Here is an 18,246-nt window from a genome sequence, read left to right on the forward strand (position 1 = left end):
AAACGTGGAAGTGCCTGAACAAAGACTTTGGAGTGGGTTTTTTTTTAAATTCTTAGTTGTGACCTGGCTACAAATAACTAAAAAGCCTAAGTTGCAACCTGACCTCTTCCTTCTGTCCCAAACTACTTCTGGCATCACAAAAACTCTTCAGAGAATATGAAAGTCAGAGTAGCATGCAGGGATATAGCTCTAAGGGCAGGCTGCTACTGGATGTTTGAGGGGGCTCACTGGCACAATGTGGGTGGTGCGCCTTGATTTAGAACTAGTTAAAGCTTCAAGTTAAACCTCTTGTAGCAGGAAAATCATTATTCAGAGACACTTACATAGGAGTCTATCACAGCCACTAAGGAGTAAGGATGAGGTTGGTAAAGCTTTCCAAATGGGTTTACCCTTTGCCTTGACTGGCAAGAAAATGAGAGAGCTCATATTCTGAGAATGTAGTCTGAATTCATTATGAGCTTATACAATATTATTAACCCATCTAGAGAGCTAAATTGTTGGGTATAGAAGAGCAGACCTTGTGATAATACATGTTTTTTAATTGGCAATGCTGCTTCCTACCATCCTATTAAAGTCAGTGATATCATAGCTATACCAGCTGTACACAAATGATCTACTATTTGTCTTTTACCCAGAAAAGACTATATGCCACACAATACTATTTCACTTTACAATGCACCATTGAAATGTACGCATTAATCAAAATACAAGTCGTCCCAAGCTTGATTTTAACTAGTATTGCTTAGTTGGTTAAGCTTGATCAGGTCTGAAGCACTTTTTTGCAGGAGAGTGTGGGGCAAAACCCAACTGAAAACAACTGAGTATCACAGGCCTCAGCTTCACTGTGAGGCCTTCATAGTCATTAGCAATTAAAATGACTACTTACATCTTTTTGAACAATCCAGATAAAAATGCAGAATTATCCAGATATTTATCCAGAATTTCTATAGCACCCTCAAGTTGTTCTTATTCCATTAATAATCTAGTAGCAGCAATGTGGTAGCTTAAGGTTATTGTTAGGTAAATTACAGTTGGCTCAACAAACTAATATATATGATATATATATATATATATATATATATATTTGTAGAGCCCTTTTAAAATCAAAACATTTCACTGCAGTTCACTGCAATGGACCCAGCTTCACTGAGGTACAGAAAGTAATTGGATACAAATACAGCACCATTTACATGTAAAACCATGGCGGTTCTTAAACTCATTCTAAACTCAAGAAAGCATCAGGTTTCAAGTTCTTCATAGCTCCAAAAAAAAAAAAAAAAAAAAAAGCGACCACTGGCCTGAAGAACTGAGAGTGACAGAATTCCTCTTCTTTTCTGTGTTCTGAATCCAGTCGGTAGCACCCTTATGACAACATAAAGTGCATGCACGCTGCACTGTGAGGTAAAAATACAGGCCCATATGTACCCAGGCCCAGAGATTTCATCATAGCAAAAAATTCTGTCATTTTTCAATGACCGAAAAGTGCTACCTGTAAAATAGCCTTTTCTTTACTATTTTAACTTTCAACAATTGTCTGTTCCCACTGTGGCTGTCCCAATCCTCTGTTCCATTTGTGAGGCTGCTCATGTAGCCACTGTATGCTCTTCTTCAGTATCTTCCCTTCTTCGTCTTAGAACTTCAGAAGATGCCAAGATGCCAACCCTGCTCTGTTTATTAACTGAAGTTTTATTGAATGGTGTCCCTAGGTTTTCAGTAAGCCCATCAGTGTTTTCTGCAGGAAGCTGCTTTTCTACATTGGTAACTGAGCTGTTTTTTCCTTGCACCACTGAAACCCCATTGGTGACATTGCTGGCTGCCAAGCCCTGTTGAGTTAGTTCAGCTCCTAGGGCAGACAATGGTGCATCCATTGGACTGTTGCCTACAAAGGTTTCAGTCAAGACAACTGTTGGAACAATTGTTACCGGTCGGATGGAACTAGGTATTATAGCACCCTCAGGTCCTCGGAGCTCCAGAGCTGCATGTTCAGAACTTGGGGGCAAACCGGTGGACATGATCTTCTTACTGCAGGACTCGCAGCACAGCTTGTTGTACCCAGGTATAGAGCAGTACCGTGCTAAGACCTCCATCTGACAGAAAATTGACTTGTCTCCTTGGCATGAGTCTTCTGCAGACAAAAGAATTGTTCAGTTATACATTACATGTTTACTGTATTATAAAGGAAAACAATCAGATTGGGAGAGGTTTATCAAAAACTACAAGTTCCAGCCCTATTTTTTCTGCAAATTTGGGTAGTGGGTGGTTTTATAATTCTGCCTATGTGGATCTGAATTGTAGCTACTTGCTAGGGTTTCCTTCACCTGGGGCAATGATTAAAATTTTCCTTTTAACTAGCTTTACTGTTTATTGTGCAAAAAGAGCCACATACCATGTATTTAAAATGTGTATGACAAGTCAGTTGGGGATGAATTAAGCAATATAACCACTAGATGGCAGTGTTACAGTAGTAATAATCTAAGCTTCATGCCTGCTGCAGTAACTAGAATTGGCTGTAACTTGAATGCCACATATGCAAACGCTAAAGCATGTATATACTTAGTAAAAATAACAGACAAGGAACATAAGGGTTATTGTAAATAGGTTCCTATGGAGCGGCTTTTCATTATCAGTAAGATGTAGAGTATGTAGTCTCAATATAGCCCCTACTAAATGTACAGAGGTAGACTATGTTCCCACAATGTCTTTTGGCAATTTTACACTGTTTTTCTTTTTGGCTGTAATTTTAGTGCCAAATTAGGGTAATTATACAAATTACATACACAATTTGCATAGCATTAACCTGTTTTGGTGCCAAAATGATGGATGTCTCAAAAGATGGCTGTAAAATGGACCAAACAAGGGAACATAGTCATATGGAGCAGTATAAACAATAGAGGCCACAACTCTTACCAGAGTGTCTTGCCCCCTTTAAATGGATGACCAACTAAAAACCCGCCCTTCTGATATTGATGGACTATCCTAAGGTAATATTTCTAGAGTGTAATAATATTAAAGGATATAGCTAATAGATTATGGGCAAGAATTATTAATCCAGGGATTTATTCTGATTTGGAGTCGGGATGGATTTGGAGTCAGAATGAAATTTTTCTCCCTAAAATGATTTTTTCTTTTTTTTTTTTTGCCTTCCCCCATATCAAAACTACAGGATGTCTGAAAGTCAGCCTACTTTTACTGTGGATAATTATTTGTACAGTAAGTCGATTGTATTCTATTATTATCACAGTTTTTGCGTTTTTTCTGGCAGCTTTTCAATCATTCTTTTGAGCTAAAGCCATAAGTAGGTTTAAGAAATGGGAAATGTAAGGGAAGAAAAAATTTTGCAGAATCAGCTTTTAGGGTGTGCTTTCATAAATGGAATGAAACCTGCGTTAAAAATGACAAAAAACCTCCGCGGCTTCCCTCAGACACACGTTTAGCACAGCTTTTTTGGGGGGGCGGAAAGTACAAAAAACTTTTCTGATTACCGTATTTTCCGGCGTATAAGACGACTGGGTAAATAAGACGTCCCCCAACTTTTCCAGTTAAAATATAGAGTTTGGGATATAATAGCTGTATAAGACTACCCCTCTTCCAACACACACCAAAATTAGTAAAAAAAACCATCAGACAAAGATCTGAGAGGCAGAAAAGGAGGTACAGTAATACTAGTAGGATACAAGGGCGGGCCAGATGGGTGAAAGAGGTGTGCTTTTCCTGGACACCTGCAGCTTTCTCTGCCCTTCATACGGCGGGGATGCGGCTGTTTTGAGCTAGCCCCACCGTGTGCGGCGACCGCAGATTCTCCAGACCAGTTCTGAAGTTTTTCAGCACCTGCCCTATAAGATGACACCCGGCGTATAAGATGACCCCTGACTTTTAGGCTATGTTCACACTACGTAAAAGTACGGCCGTTGTTGCCGATGGCAACAACGGCTGTACTTTTGGCGGGGTGGAACAATGCCTTTCTTTCAATAGGATCCCGGCCGGAGCGTATACACATCGTACACACTCCGGCTGGGATCCCATACGGGCCGCAAATAACTGACTATCAGAGCTCTGCAGCCGGAAAGATAATCTGAGATGATCCGGCCAGAGACCGGCCGTTCCGTGACCCGGCCGGGGTCATGGAACGGCCGGTCTCTTACATAGTGTGAACATAGTCTTAAGAAGATTTCCCTGGGTTAAAAAGTAGTATACGCAGGAAAATACTGTATTTCTAATAATTGTGGATCCCTTTTGGACATGGGTCCTTGAACGCAAACAGATCTAGCCCTGCTGATGCAGCAAATAATTTGTATGTTTCCATACTTACTTGATATTTTATTCACAGGATTTTTAGGAGAATTTATGGAGGGAGCCCATGGAGTTTTTGGGGTACTTAAGTCACTGGTTTCTGCTTGCTGTGTCCGCCCTGGGGACTTTCCTGAAAAAGAATAAATGTAGTATTGTTTTGGAATACAACATCATAGAATAGGAATAAGAAGAAAATGTAAACCTCTGAGGGGAGCAGGTATAGAATTTTCTCATAATAATAATAATAATAATAATAATAATAATAATAATAATGGGGTCCTTCATATCAAGTGAATTATTCGCTGAACAATTGCTGAAAAGTAAGCTTCTTAAAGGAAACCAAACCGTTCATGATACCTGAACCACAAGTCACCTGTAGGTAGTGCCTGGTGACTACTCTACCCCACCAGCCTTGATTGATCAATCTCTTCTTTTTGAAGTATAGACCAGGCATGTCAAACTCTGACCCAATGGCCCATAGTGCCATTATTTTTGGCCTGCTGAGGACATAAATTGATTCCCGCCAATGTCACATCGAATTATAATATGGGTAGTCCGAATGGGCGCTCAAACCACCCATTGTTTTAAGCTTTCGGAGTGAGTGAGTGACATTGTGGTGCGTGGTGACATCACCACACAGGTCCTGTCCAAGGTCCAGCCCAGTCTCCCGGTGGGGGCAGTAATTAACAACTTTAGAGGGAACTATTGTTGGAGCTGGCTACTATGTGGTGCACTATTGGGAGGGCTGACTACTATGAGGAGCACTACTGAGAGGGCGGCTATTATGTGGGACACTATTGCGAGAGCTGACTATTATATGGAGCCCTATTAGGAGTGTTGATTACTATATGGGGCATTACTGGAGGTTTTACTACTATATGGGGCACCACTGGGATGGCTGACTACTATATGGGGCACTAATGGGAGAGCTGGCTACTATGTGCGACACTATTGGAAGGGCCACATGCCACTCTGCACACTTTAATTTTTAAATTTGGGCCCACTGTTTATCTGAGTTTGACATCCATGGTATAGACAGAGATCTATCACATAGGGCTGGAAGGCCAAGCCTAATGCCATTGATGTTAACAGTTTAGTGAAAGTATCCTGTGTGAGTAGACAAAATAACTAACATCTATACTTTACTTTTGTCTGGAATGGAGGTTGGAGAATTAATCCGACTATGACATTTTAGGCACATCCCAAAATTTTATCTACATACATTAATATTCCAGTGCATTGTACCCTTCTTGACACTACTTACATTTGGGGGCTAGGTTCACACTATGTAACTGTGCGGCTGTATTTTTTATGCGGCTGTAAATGTGCGGATGAAACTCCGGCCGTGGGAAAAAATAGACATGCGGCTCAAAACATACGGTCATTTACTTGGAAATCTGGTTCAACTAAAAATAACAAATAAAATCTTAAGAAAGTGATGCAAACACCTCTGGATGCATCTGGGAAAGCAGGGAACACAGTTTACATGAATTGCTATTACCGGGGTTTGCGATCCTCTGCACTAATGCCGATGTCTCTCATGGTTAATCTATTAAAATAATAAAACACATTTTCTTTGTAATAAAGTGCCTTTCGTTGTTCACTAATTAAATTTAAACTAATCCATCATTTTGCAATTAAATATACTGTTAAAATAAATAGATATATAAATAAATGTATATTTATATATATATATTTATTTTTTGACAGTATATTTAATTGCACAATGATGGATTCGTTAGAATTAAATTATTGACCAACGAAACTGAATTTATTTAATCGAAAATGTGTTTTATTAATTAAATATTAATTAGTACAGGAAGCTCCATAAGCCGTTAATTCATATGCGGCAATAGAGCTTTCTGTACTAATCATCACTTTACTTTAATGAAAACATCAAATGTTTCTTCTAATTATGTTATGACAATAGCATTATTAGAAGAAACATTTAGAATTATATGTGCGCTCAGCTGATTGGCTGATCGGCTGAGCGCACATATAATGAGTCGGTCCGCAGTACAGTGACTTCATTGTGCTGCGGACCAGCGAAGAGACAACATCGGGGTGAGTATAGAGCTCTCCCCACCCCCTCCCCAGCACTGCACCCCTCCCAGCAAGGAAGGGGGGGTCAGTTAACCCCTTCCTTGCTGGGATGGGTGCAGTCTGACATCAGTCTGGCCCCCAAGGGGTTAAGGGGGATGCAATACATCCTCCCTTAACCCCTTGGGGGCCAGACTGTAAGCAGCGATCTGTAAAGATGCTGCATACTGTAAGGTGCACAACACCGCTCACAATGATGGGTGTTGTGCTCCTGTTTGTGTGTTTTTTGTGTGTTTCTCCCTTTTTGTTTTTCAGATATCGGTATCCTGTGGATTACGTCGGATTCCGTGGACTACGTCGATGACCAGCGTTTTTTTAATGTTTTTTTTTAAATAAAATGGTCAATGAGGGGTGTGGGGGTGTTTTTATTTGAATAAAAAAAATTTTTAACTTGTGTCTTGTCTTTATTTCTTTACTTTATAGACTTAGTAGTGGAAGCCGTCTAATAGACGGAATCCATTACTAAGTTGGGGCCTAGTGTTAGCCGGTATAAAATGGCTAACACTAACCCCCTATTATTACCCCAGTACCCAATGCCACCAGGGGTACTGGGAAGAGTCGGGTGCCAGTGGTCCCGGAGCGTCAAAATTGGCGCTCCTGGACCGGGCGGCAGCAGGCTGGTAAGAATTAGGCTGGGGAGGGCCTAAACCAATGGCTCTTCCCACCCTGGTGTTACCAGGCTGCTGTCGTTTGGTTTTTAACCCGGCTGGTTATAAAAATAGGGGGGACCCTATGCGGTTTTTTTTAAATAAATAATTTAAAAAAAACGTCTGAAATATCTGAAAAACAAAAAGGGAGAAACACACAAAAAACACACAAACAGGAGCACAACACCCATCATTGTGAGCGGTGTTGTGCACCTTACAGTATGCTGGGGAGGGGGTGGGGAGAGCTCTATACTCACCCCGATGTTGTCTCTTCGCTGGTCTGCAGCACAATGAAGTCACTGTACTGCGGACCGGCTCATTATATGTGCGCTCAGCCGATCAGCCAATCAGCTGAACGCACATATAATTCTAAATGTTTCTTCTAATAATGCTATTGTCATAACATAATTAGAAGAAACATTTGATGTTTTCATTAAAGTAAAGTGATGATTAGTACAGAAAGCTCTATTGCCGGCATATGAATTAACGGCTTATGGAGCTTCCTGTACTAATTAATATTTAATTAATAAAACACATTTTCGTTGAAATAAATTCAGTTTCGTTGTTCAATAATTTAATTCTAACGAATCCATCATTGTGCAATTAAATATACTGTCAAAAAATAAATATATATATAAATATACATTTATTTATATATCTATTTATTTTAACAGTATATTTAATTGCCAAATGATGGATTCGTTAGAATTAAATTATTGACCAACGAAAGGGATTTTATTACAAAGAAAATGTGTTTTATTAATTTAATATATTAACTATTAGAGGCATCGGCATTCGGCATCATTGCCAGCTATTTTTGAAGTACTCCGTACGGACCGCCTGTCAATCCTCGGCCGCATGTCCAGCCGCAAACAATGGTCTTGTTCATTTTTTACGGGTCCGTTTACGATCGGGCCGTAGATTCATACATAGTGTGCACTGTGCAGCCGTATATCCTATACTTTCCAGCGTACGCATGAACCACCAAAAATACCGCCGCACAATTACAGCCGCAAATACAGCCGCACAGTTACATAGTCTGAACCTGGCCTGAAAATATAACAAACAGCAAAAAAATATTAAATAAAAAAAATATATATTTTCCATCTACCAAATAAAATAAATAATTATTACCTTCTAATATCATGTTATTTATCCTGCAGAATCAATCCTCAAACAATAGAATAAAAAGTGATCAAAAATCTTATGGTCCCCAAAATGGTACCAACAAGAAAATAGCCCTCACACTGGCCCATATCAGTAGACCTAGTTTTTTTTTTTTGCCATGTCATACTGTGTACTTTTACCTTAAAACCTCTCTTTAGTATACTGTAAGTGAGAATAAAACATTGAGACGAAGCAGTATTCTAAGGCACACATAGTGAGGGGAAGTATTTTGCACGTCCCTTGTCAACATCATTTGTAAATATGTTCTAGTTCTTGAAGAGTCTACCATGTTTCCTTTTTGTCTGTGAGTCTTCCAACTGTTAGATCACTGTCTCTTTGTTACATCCACCATATGTATGTTTAGGCTCAACTATTCAGCATTTGACACTGTACTATTTCAATGTGGTTTCCACAACCTCCACTTGCATTCCTAAAACAATATTACATGCACTTTTCAAGACATGAAAGTTGAACAGGTTCAACTGGAGCGAGAGCCAAACGTCAGTGCTGCATCGTATTACCGTACCTGGGCAGGGTGCCATCTTGCAGACTTGGATTGTTTCAGGCTTTTCGCCATCACATTGACCGATAACATTATCACTTGCTTTGCACACAACTTGGCGCTGCTGGATCCCCTCACCGCAACTTGCTGAGCACTGTGAAAGCCAATGAGATAACATCAATCAAGAAAGAACAGAGCTTGTGGAAGGGCAGAGATTTCCTTCAGAGGATGCAGGATGTTAGGAAGATTCCAAGTCACTGGTTTCTTACCAACAGACAACAGATGCACCACAACCTCCCTTGAGTCTCATAAATAAATACAGTAAACATATGTATAAATGAAAGCACATGTGGATCAGCATGGGCTACATGTTCACTTTTTTTTTTTGCCAGATTGTTTTTTTGAAGTAAATATTTATTTCCTCGCCCTCACATGTAGTAAAGCAGCTTTGATGTAAGAGGGGAAATTGCACATCTGTAGCTGTCTTACAGATCCAGTGATTACATAGAAATAAGGATAACACATTTAAAGGGTTTTAGTTAGGGTCCTATCAGACAAAGCGATTTTTTAACGATTATCCTCTAACAATAAACGATTGCAAACTAGATTGTTTATCGTTAACCTGCACCCGCTCACCATATTCCACAGAATGGTAGTCTTTAGGGTTCATTTACAAAGAAAGATTATCTGACAGATTATCTGCCAAAGATTTGAAGCCAAAGCCAGAAACAGACTATAAACAGATATCAGGTCATAAAGGAAAGACTGAGATTTCTGCTCTTTTTAGATCCATTCCTGGCTTTGGCTGCAAATCTTTGGCAGATAATCTGTCAGATAATCTTTCTGTGTAAATGGACCCTTATGGTGCGTTTACACAGACAGATTTCTCTGACAGATTTCTGAAGCCAAAACCAAGAACAGACAATAAACAGAGAACAGGTCATAAAGGAAAGACTAATTTATGCTCTTTTCAGATCCATTCCTGGCTTTAGCTTCAAGAATCTGTCAGATAAATCTGTCTGTGTAAACGCACCATAATGCTAAGTTTACACAGAGTGATAATTCGCCCGATCGTACGATTAACGATTTTGAAGTAACAATTTTTTTTTTATAACGATCAGCATTTAGATGGAACGATATATCATTCAGAAATTTTTTTTAAACGTTTTGCGATCGTTTAAGCCTATCTCGCACATAGGTAAAATCAGTGAACGACTGTTTACACGGAACGATCGGCGAATTTTTTGCGAACGATCAACGACGATTTATTAACATGTTCAAAGATCAAAATGAATGATTTTTAGCTAATCGCTTGATCGTTCGCTGCGTTTACACAGAACAATAATCGCTCAATGCGATAGTTATCGAATCGAAATCGAAAATTGGCCCAATAATCGTTCCGTGTAAACGTAGCATAAGTTAGGATCGTTACTATGATCATTTACTCCATCTGATCCCAGCAAAAGAAGGAACAATGTGCAATTATGCTGCGTTTACACGGAACAATAATTCGCCCGATCATACGATTAACGATTTCGAAGTAACATTTTTTTTTATAACGATCAGCGTTTAGATGGAACGGTATATCGTACAGAAATTTTTTTTTGCGATCGCTTAAGCCTATGTCGCACATAGGTAAAATCGGTGAACACGGAACTATCTGCGAATTTTTTGCGAACGACAAACGACAATTTAAGAACAATGATGACATATCTGCACATACCCTTTAGTGGATTACCTGCTTTAACGTTGAAATCCAAAGTACTTAAGCATTGTTGCAGACCACCAACACTGTCAGGCCATGTTCCCACTACGGAAGTTCCATAATTATCACAGCTGTTGTAACAACGGCCGTGATTACTACAGAACTTACGTAGTGCTGCCTTCTAAGGAATCCCGGTCGGAGTGTGTACACATGGTATACACTCCGGACGGGATCCCTACCGCTGCTGCAAGAAACTGACATGTCTTCATGGAATGGAGCCTTGTGTGCATCTGTGTGCGCCCGCATCTGAATTCAGGGGCAGTAAAGATTATCCTTTCTAACACCGGCCACGCGCTTCTCTGCTGCCGCCTCTCTCCTTCGAGGAATTACCGTGTCACTTCTTTGACCGGAGATTGGCAGCAGCGGAGGAGAGCCAGCTCTCCCATAGACAGGCTATGGCACACTGAAGCAAACGGGATTCCGCAGCAGAGAGTTCCGCCGTGGAATTCCGCCAGATTTACTCAGTGTGAACATACCCTAAGGGAATTATTAAGAAACCCAACATGTATTCACCTCCCTGGCTCCCATGTCGCTGCCAGTATTATGCTGTTCTATCCCTGGTGTACGGCCACTTCTGGGTTCGGGTTTGAGGCAATGTAGACTCCCCCCCGGCCAATTAATGAAGGCCTGAGACGCTGTAACCCCCGCTATAACCTGGAAGCAACCACACAGTGCATGTTATTTTTTTTAAATCACCACCTCCATGGACATATGCATAAAAACTCTCCTACCTTTAAAAATTAGTTTAAGATGTTAATTTAGCCTCAGAATTCTTAGTGTATCTGTATTCCTTTTTGTACAACCTGTCCCTGAATGACCTGAATTTTAACATCCCTACTTCCAAACAAGTATTGGACCAACTCCTTGTACAATTTGCAGTTGTTACCCAAGCTCATCCGGTCTTTGTGACCAAGAATGCGGTTGTGTTGGAGATGCATAATATGATTTGGCTGTGCACCTTGTGGCATGATGAAGAGTTTTAAAGAAGACTTAAAGCAGTGCTGTAATTTATCTAAACTTTTGACAGTGGAGTAAATGAGTCAGGTCTTGCGGTCAGGCAATGAATACTTGTCGTGTGTTTCACCTGCTTATAACTACAGATTATAGGACTGACCCCTAGGGCAATATAAACTTTTACCATGTGTGGACAACAGATTAAAGTTTAGATAAATGACAGTACTGCTTTAATACACTTGGAAACTCCTTTTGATTGTGAAGGGCTGGACCTTCTGTCTTAGGTTTCTGTCTTTGGCTTCCAAATTCCCCATATGTAAATCCGATTGTGTATCTGTGGGATGAGCTGGAAAAACAAGTCTAATGCATGCAGGCTCGGACTGGGCCACCGGGGGGCCGGGGAAACCCCCGGTGGGCCCCGAGCTGGAGTGGGCCCCGCCCCCTGTCAGGGGACACAGGGCTGGAGACTGCAGCCATGTGGTCTCCAGCCAGCAAGCCCAGCCGGGGCCCCGTGCTCCCGGGGGGCCCACTCGGGTGCGGCACCTATCGTTTTAACTGGAAGCGATCGCAACAATCGCTTCCAGTTAAATGTAGTGTGCTGATTGACAGCGCGAGAAGCCATAGGCTTCCCGCCCTGTCAATCACTCTTGTGACCGCAAGCAGCGTTTGCTTGCGATCACAAGAGTGTCAGTGTCACCTCCGCTCCCGCCCCCGACAGATCCGCAGCATCCTGGGGAAGTCCCGGGCAGCACGTCGCTTCTGAGTTCAGTGTGCGCTGCGGCGGCTGGGACTTCCGGCTGGGAGCGTGTACCGGAAGTCTCAGCCGCCGCGGCGCACACAGAGCTCAGAGGCGACGTGCTGCTCGCGACTTCAACAGGATGAGGATGATCTGTCGTGAAGAGAGAAGAAGACACCCGCGACCGACGGGGGAGCGTGTTGTAAGGTGAGTTGTTTTTGTTTATTTTTAGGGGGACATCAGGAGAGGGCTATATGGGGGATGGACAACAGAAGGGGGAGCTATATTGGGGTGAACAACAGAAGGGGGCTATATGTGGGATGGACAACAGGAGGGGGCTATATGGGGGTTGGACAACAGGAGGGGGGCTATATGGGGGATGGACAACAGAAGGGGGGCTATATGGGGGATGGACAACAGGAGGGGGCTATATGGGGGATGGACAACAGGAGGGGGCTATATGGGGGTTGGACAACAGGAGGGGGCTATATGGGGGATGGACAACAGGAGGGGGCTATATGGGGGATGGACAACAGGAGGGGGCTATATGGGGGATGGACAACAGGAGGGGGCTATATAGGGGGTGGACAACAGGAGGGGGCTATATAGGGGGTGGACAACAGAAGGGGGCTATATGGGGGATAGACAACGAAAGAGGGCTGTATAGGGGGATGGACAACAGACGGGGGCTATATAGGGGGGTGAAAAACAGAAGGGGGCTATATAGGGGGATGGACAACAGACGGGGGCTATATAGGGGGGTGAAAAACAGAAGGGGGCTATATAGGGGGTGAACAACAGAAGGGGGCTATATGGGGGATTAACAACAGAAGGGGGGCTATATGGGGGATGGACAACAGGAGGGGGCTATATGGGGGATGGACAACAGAAGGGGGCTATATAGGGGGTGGACAACAGAAGGGGGCTATATGAGGGATAGACAACGAAAGGGGGCTGTATAAGGGGATGGACAACAGACGGGGGCAATATAGGGGGGTGAAAAACAAGGGGGCTATATAGGAGGTGAACAACAGAAGGGGGCTATATGGGGGATTAACAACAGGAGGGGGGCTATATAGAGGGATTAACAACAGAAGGGGGCTATATGGGGGATTAACAACAGAAGGGGGGCTATATAGAGGGATTAACAACAGAAGGGGGCTATATGGGGGATTAACAACAGAAGGGGGGCTATATAGAGGGATTAAAAACAGAAGGGGGCTATTTAGGGGGGTGAACAACAGAAGGGGGCTATATAGGGGGGTGAACAACAGAAGGGGGCTATATAGGGGGTGAACAACAGAAGGGGGCTAAATGGGGGGGAAACAGAAGGGGGCTAAATAGGGGGGTGAACAACAGAAGGGGGCTATATAGGGGGATGGACAACAGAAGGGGGCTATATAGGGGGATGGACAACAGAAGGGGGCTATATAGGGGGATGGACAACAGAAGGGGGCTATATAGGGGGGTAAACAACAGAAGGGGCTACATAGGGGGGTGAATAACAGAAGGGGGCTATATAGGGGGATGGACAACAGAAGGGGGCTAAATAGGGGTGTGAATAACAGAAGGGGGCTATATAGGGAGGTGAACAACAGAAGGGGGCTATATAGGGGGGGTGAACAACAAAAGGGGGCTGTATAGGGGGATGGACAACAAAAGGGGGCTGTTTTGGGGCGATGGACAACATAAGGGGGCCATATAGGAGGATGGACAACATAAGGGGCTGTATAGGGGGATTGACAACAGAAGGGGGCTATATAGGGGGATGGACAACATAAGGGGGCTGTATAGGGGGATGGACAACAAAAGGGGGCTATCTACAGTATATGCGGGATGGATAACACAGGGGAGCCATTTATAAGGGGGACAACATAGGGGAGCCATTTATAGGTGAGACAACACAGGGGGGATGTATATAATAGGGCATGCACAGAGGGGGTCATATACTATTGGGCAGTGATAGGGAACCTTGGCTCTCCAGCTAATGCAAAACTAAAGCTTTAGCTGTGGCTGTCCAGGCATGATGGGAGTTGTAGTTTTGCAACAGCTGGAGGGCCAAGGTTCCCTACCCCTTGTATAGAGGATGCACAGAGGTTGTCATCTACTATAGGGGGACTGCGCATAGGGGGATTTCTACTATAGTAGATGCACATGGGGCCATCTGTATGGAAGACTGAACAAGGGACCAGTAAAGGGGCCAGTACAGATGTGCAGTGTGTAGAGAGATGAGGATGGTGCCAGAGTGTGAAGCCTAATATGTCTGTCTGGCAGATTCTGTGGATTCGTGGCTCGGAGAAGTTCTAATGGCCCAGGGCAGATGGAGAAGAAAATGAAAAGCGAAGAACTCCGATCAGAGAAGACGTCTCCTGTGAGTCACCTGATGTAACTGCAGTGTAATGTATATGGTGTATAGAGCCTGTGTAGAGCTGGGTCTGCCTCTATATGACTGTATGAGGTGATAGTGGTCTGTGTACAGAGGATTTTATTCAGTAGCAGTGGTGACGGTGTAAGTCAGTATGTGGTGGTACTAGTCAGTAGTAGCGGCGGTAATATTTCCCCCTTGTATACTGGTAATATTGGTCATAGTATACAGGATTTGGTCAGCACCAGTATAGCGGTAATATGTATGGTGATACTATTTCCCTCCTATATACTGGTATTATTGGTAATATCAGTCTTGGTATACAGGATCTGGTCAGTAACAGTATGGCAGTAATATGTGTGGGGATATTTGCTCTTTATATACTGGTGTTATTGGTAGCTGTATGACTTTTGTATCTGTATAAAGTGTTATCATGCAAAGAAACCTGTCTTATAGCTTATTGCACAGGGCAATTATAGGTAACAAAAGCTCCTAGGAAGCCCCATGTAAAAGTGTCAGAGATCAGCTGACGCGCAAATGCCCGCTAGTCGGCTGATTTGATCTTTTGTGCAGCTGTATAAATCATTGTTGTTGGCCGCACATCTCGGTGTATTCCTGCCCTGCTGATTAGCAATCGTTTGCAGCCCTACGCTGCCCCATATCACACCGTGTTAATGGACCCTTATTAATGTTACCATAGATAAGTATAGTGGCTGAAGGGTGGGCCCCAAGAATGATTTCCCCTGGTGGGCCCAAGCACTCCAGTCCGACACTGAATGCATGGATGGACTTAAAGGATCTGCTGCTAATGTCTTGGTGCAAAATACCACAGGACACATTCAGAGATAATGTGGAGTCCATGCCTTCATTAGTTGTTATTGCAGCACAAGGGGGGCCTACGCAATCACACGGGACGATTATCGTGCGAAAAATTGTTAAATCATTCGAATTTAAACGATAATTGTCCTGTGTAATTGCAGGCAACAATTAAAAAATCGTTTGTGTGTCATTGATCGTTGATTTAGATCTGACCCTAAGGCTAGGTTCACACTGCGTTTTCAGCATCCGTTTAACGCATCCGTTTTTTGCAAAAAACGCATGAAAAACGGATTGCAAAAAACGGATTCATTTGTGTGCATCCGTTTTTCCATTGACTTCCATTATAAAAAAAAACGGATCCGTTTTTTTTGGCGGACCAAAACGGACCAAAAAACGTTGCTGACCCTATTATTCTGGACGTTAAAAAACGGATCCGTTAAACGGATGCTGAAAACGCAGTGTGAACCTAGCCTAACCATCATTAATGGTTCGCTGTAATTCTACATTCGTTCACTGTAGTTCTGCATTTGTTCACTAATCATTCAGTGAAATTCCACATTGTTGTTTTTTTTTGCTGGGATCAGATGGAGTAAACGATCATAGTAACAATCGCAATAACAATCGCAGTAACGATTGTAACTAACGACTATCATTCTGTATAATATGGTGAACTATTTCCGGTTAACGATAAACAATATATTAAAAATCGCTTTGTCTAATAGTACCTTTAGGCAGGTGGTTTTAAGGTTATGACTGAGAAGTTTATATTTATGCATTGTATTCTGTTACACAATGCAGAATAAATAAAACATATAATTGCTGTTTCACAATTATTTTTGCTCAGTAAATCTACTTTCTCAGTAACCAAAGAATTGCATCACTATACAGACACCAACCTGGGACCAAGCCCCTGTTCTCCATTGTGCAGGACATGGTATGCGGTTGCATGGCCTCCTCGGTTCAGGGCGTTCAGCAGTACAGTATTTTGTATGGACAGTGCGATTGGTGCCATTTTGCAGGTGCTGGATACACTGAACTACCCTAGTTTGGACACCCAGCTTGCCGCAGGTTTTGCTGCAAGATCCCCACTCATCTGCTACCCATCTACAAAGAAAGTCACATAAATATTTGTTTACGTAACCTGATTAAAATTTAAAATACTATGACAGCATTATACAATACAGTACATGGTTACAAACAGCACTACAGTACATAAATACATGTGCAATGCATCATTCTACATTTAGACCTAGTCATTCTGTGATTAATTTGGTCAGCTTAGCAAGATAGAAACAAGATGTCAGCAAGTCTAATATCTTTTCTGTACAAGCCTTTAGAAAGCCATGATGATAACCAGATGCAATGAGGTAACCTACATAGAGCTGACCATTAAAAACTATGTAAATGAGTGTTTCCCTCAAGTCAAAGAGTATATTAAAAAAAAAGGAAAGAATTTTTACAAATAGTAAACTTACAAAGATCTTAAGTATAATTTAAAGTATAATATACTAGACTATATACTTCCCTGTTGCAATTGAATGTCATAGTAAGTGGGTAATGATCTCATGATAGATGCTAGAATAGATAATGCCTAATTGAAAGGAGTAGGCATGCCTATGTATCATATGGTTAGCCATTCCTATGGATGGGAACTATGCAATTTCCATAGCAAAGTAAATTAATACTCTATCTAGAGCTACCCTTTATGACATTAGATGTCTGCCTGGGGTGTTGGCAACTAGACCTTCTATGACCAGCTAGTCTCTCAAGGGGCTGAAATTTCAACCAGTTGGGGGAATGACCATTCTGATCTGCAATACTGATAACTATCTCATGGTGAGGTTAAGATTAACAATGTTTTTGTATATTGATACACTGGAACCACCAACCGCCAATTAACAGTTTTCACATGTGACATAAATGGCCTAAAATCTTCAGCATTGTCAAGAAAAGCTTACATTGTTACAGGCTAAATGATTAGATTGATGAAAACAATACTTTAAAGATCAAATTACTAACTTGTTCATACCCTGGCTGTGAGCACTCATGCAAGTTACACCTTTTACGAATAGGTTTGGGCTTTTTGTTGTTGTCACATAGGGTACGCTGAACCATCCTGCTGTCACTTTTTCTCCGACATCCATACTTTGTGTACTGTATACCTAAAAGGAAATAAAATGATTAGATTAACAGTGTTTTTACAGCTTTACACACTGTTGCGGTTAGGCTAGGTTCACACTGCGTTTTCAGCATCCGTTTAACGCATCCGTTTTTTGCAAAAAACGCATGAAAAACGGATTGCAAAAAACGGATTCATTTGTGTGCATCCGTTTTTCCATTGACTTCCATTATAAAAAAAAACGGATCCGTTTTTTTTGGCGGACCAAAACGGACCAAAAAACGTTGCTGACCCTATTTTTCTGGACGTTAAAAAAAACGGATCCGTTAAACGGATGCTGAAAACGCAGTGTGAACCTAGCCTTAATGGTTTTTTCTTCTTTCCCTCAGATACTATCCATGCAACCATTCACAGTCATTACTGGAATTGCTAAAACCTGAGTAGTTGCACAAATTTGTCTTCTTACCTAAGTCACTAGCATTGTGATTTTATATTAATAGAACATAGCCAATGAATTTCCAACCATAACCCTTTTGAGTTGTGATATTAAAGTCACAACCCTCCAGCTGTTGCAAAAATACAATTCCTCTGTATTGGCTGTCATGGAAATTGTAAATTTGCAACAGCTGGAGAGTGTTGAGGTTGAAAAGGAACCTCATTTATCATTCTGGCCATAGGCGTAATATGGCCATTGAACAAAGGCTCTTGCAGCCAACAGCTAATGTATCTCTGCATTAGTCCAGCACTCCGTCATTCTCTATGAGCGTTGGACTCATCTCTCA

At 42.0% G+C, this 18,246-nt stretch overlaps 1 pseudogene; it reads right to left on the reverse strand.

The window, feature by feature from the left end:
- Positions 1 to 1,315: 1,315 nt before the first annotated feature.
- LOC138800054 (A disintegrin and metalloproteinase with thrombospondin motifs 14-like) overlaps positions 1,316 to 18,246 on the reverse strand; it is a 41,393-nt pseudogene continuing 24,462 nt past the window's right edge.

The sequence above is a fragment of the Dendropsophus ebraccatus genome, chromosome 8, assembly GCF_027789765.1.
Source record: "Dendropsophus ebraccatus isolate aDenEbr1 chromosome 8, aDenEbr1.pat, whole genome shotgun sequence".
Classification (NCBI taxonomy): Eukaryota; Metazoa; Chordata; class Amphibia; order Anura; family Hylidae; genus Dendropsophus; species Dendropsophus ebraccatus.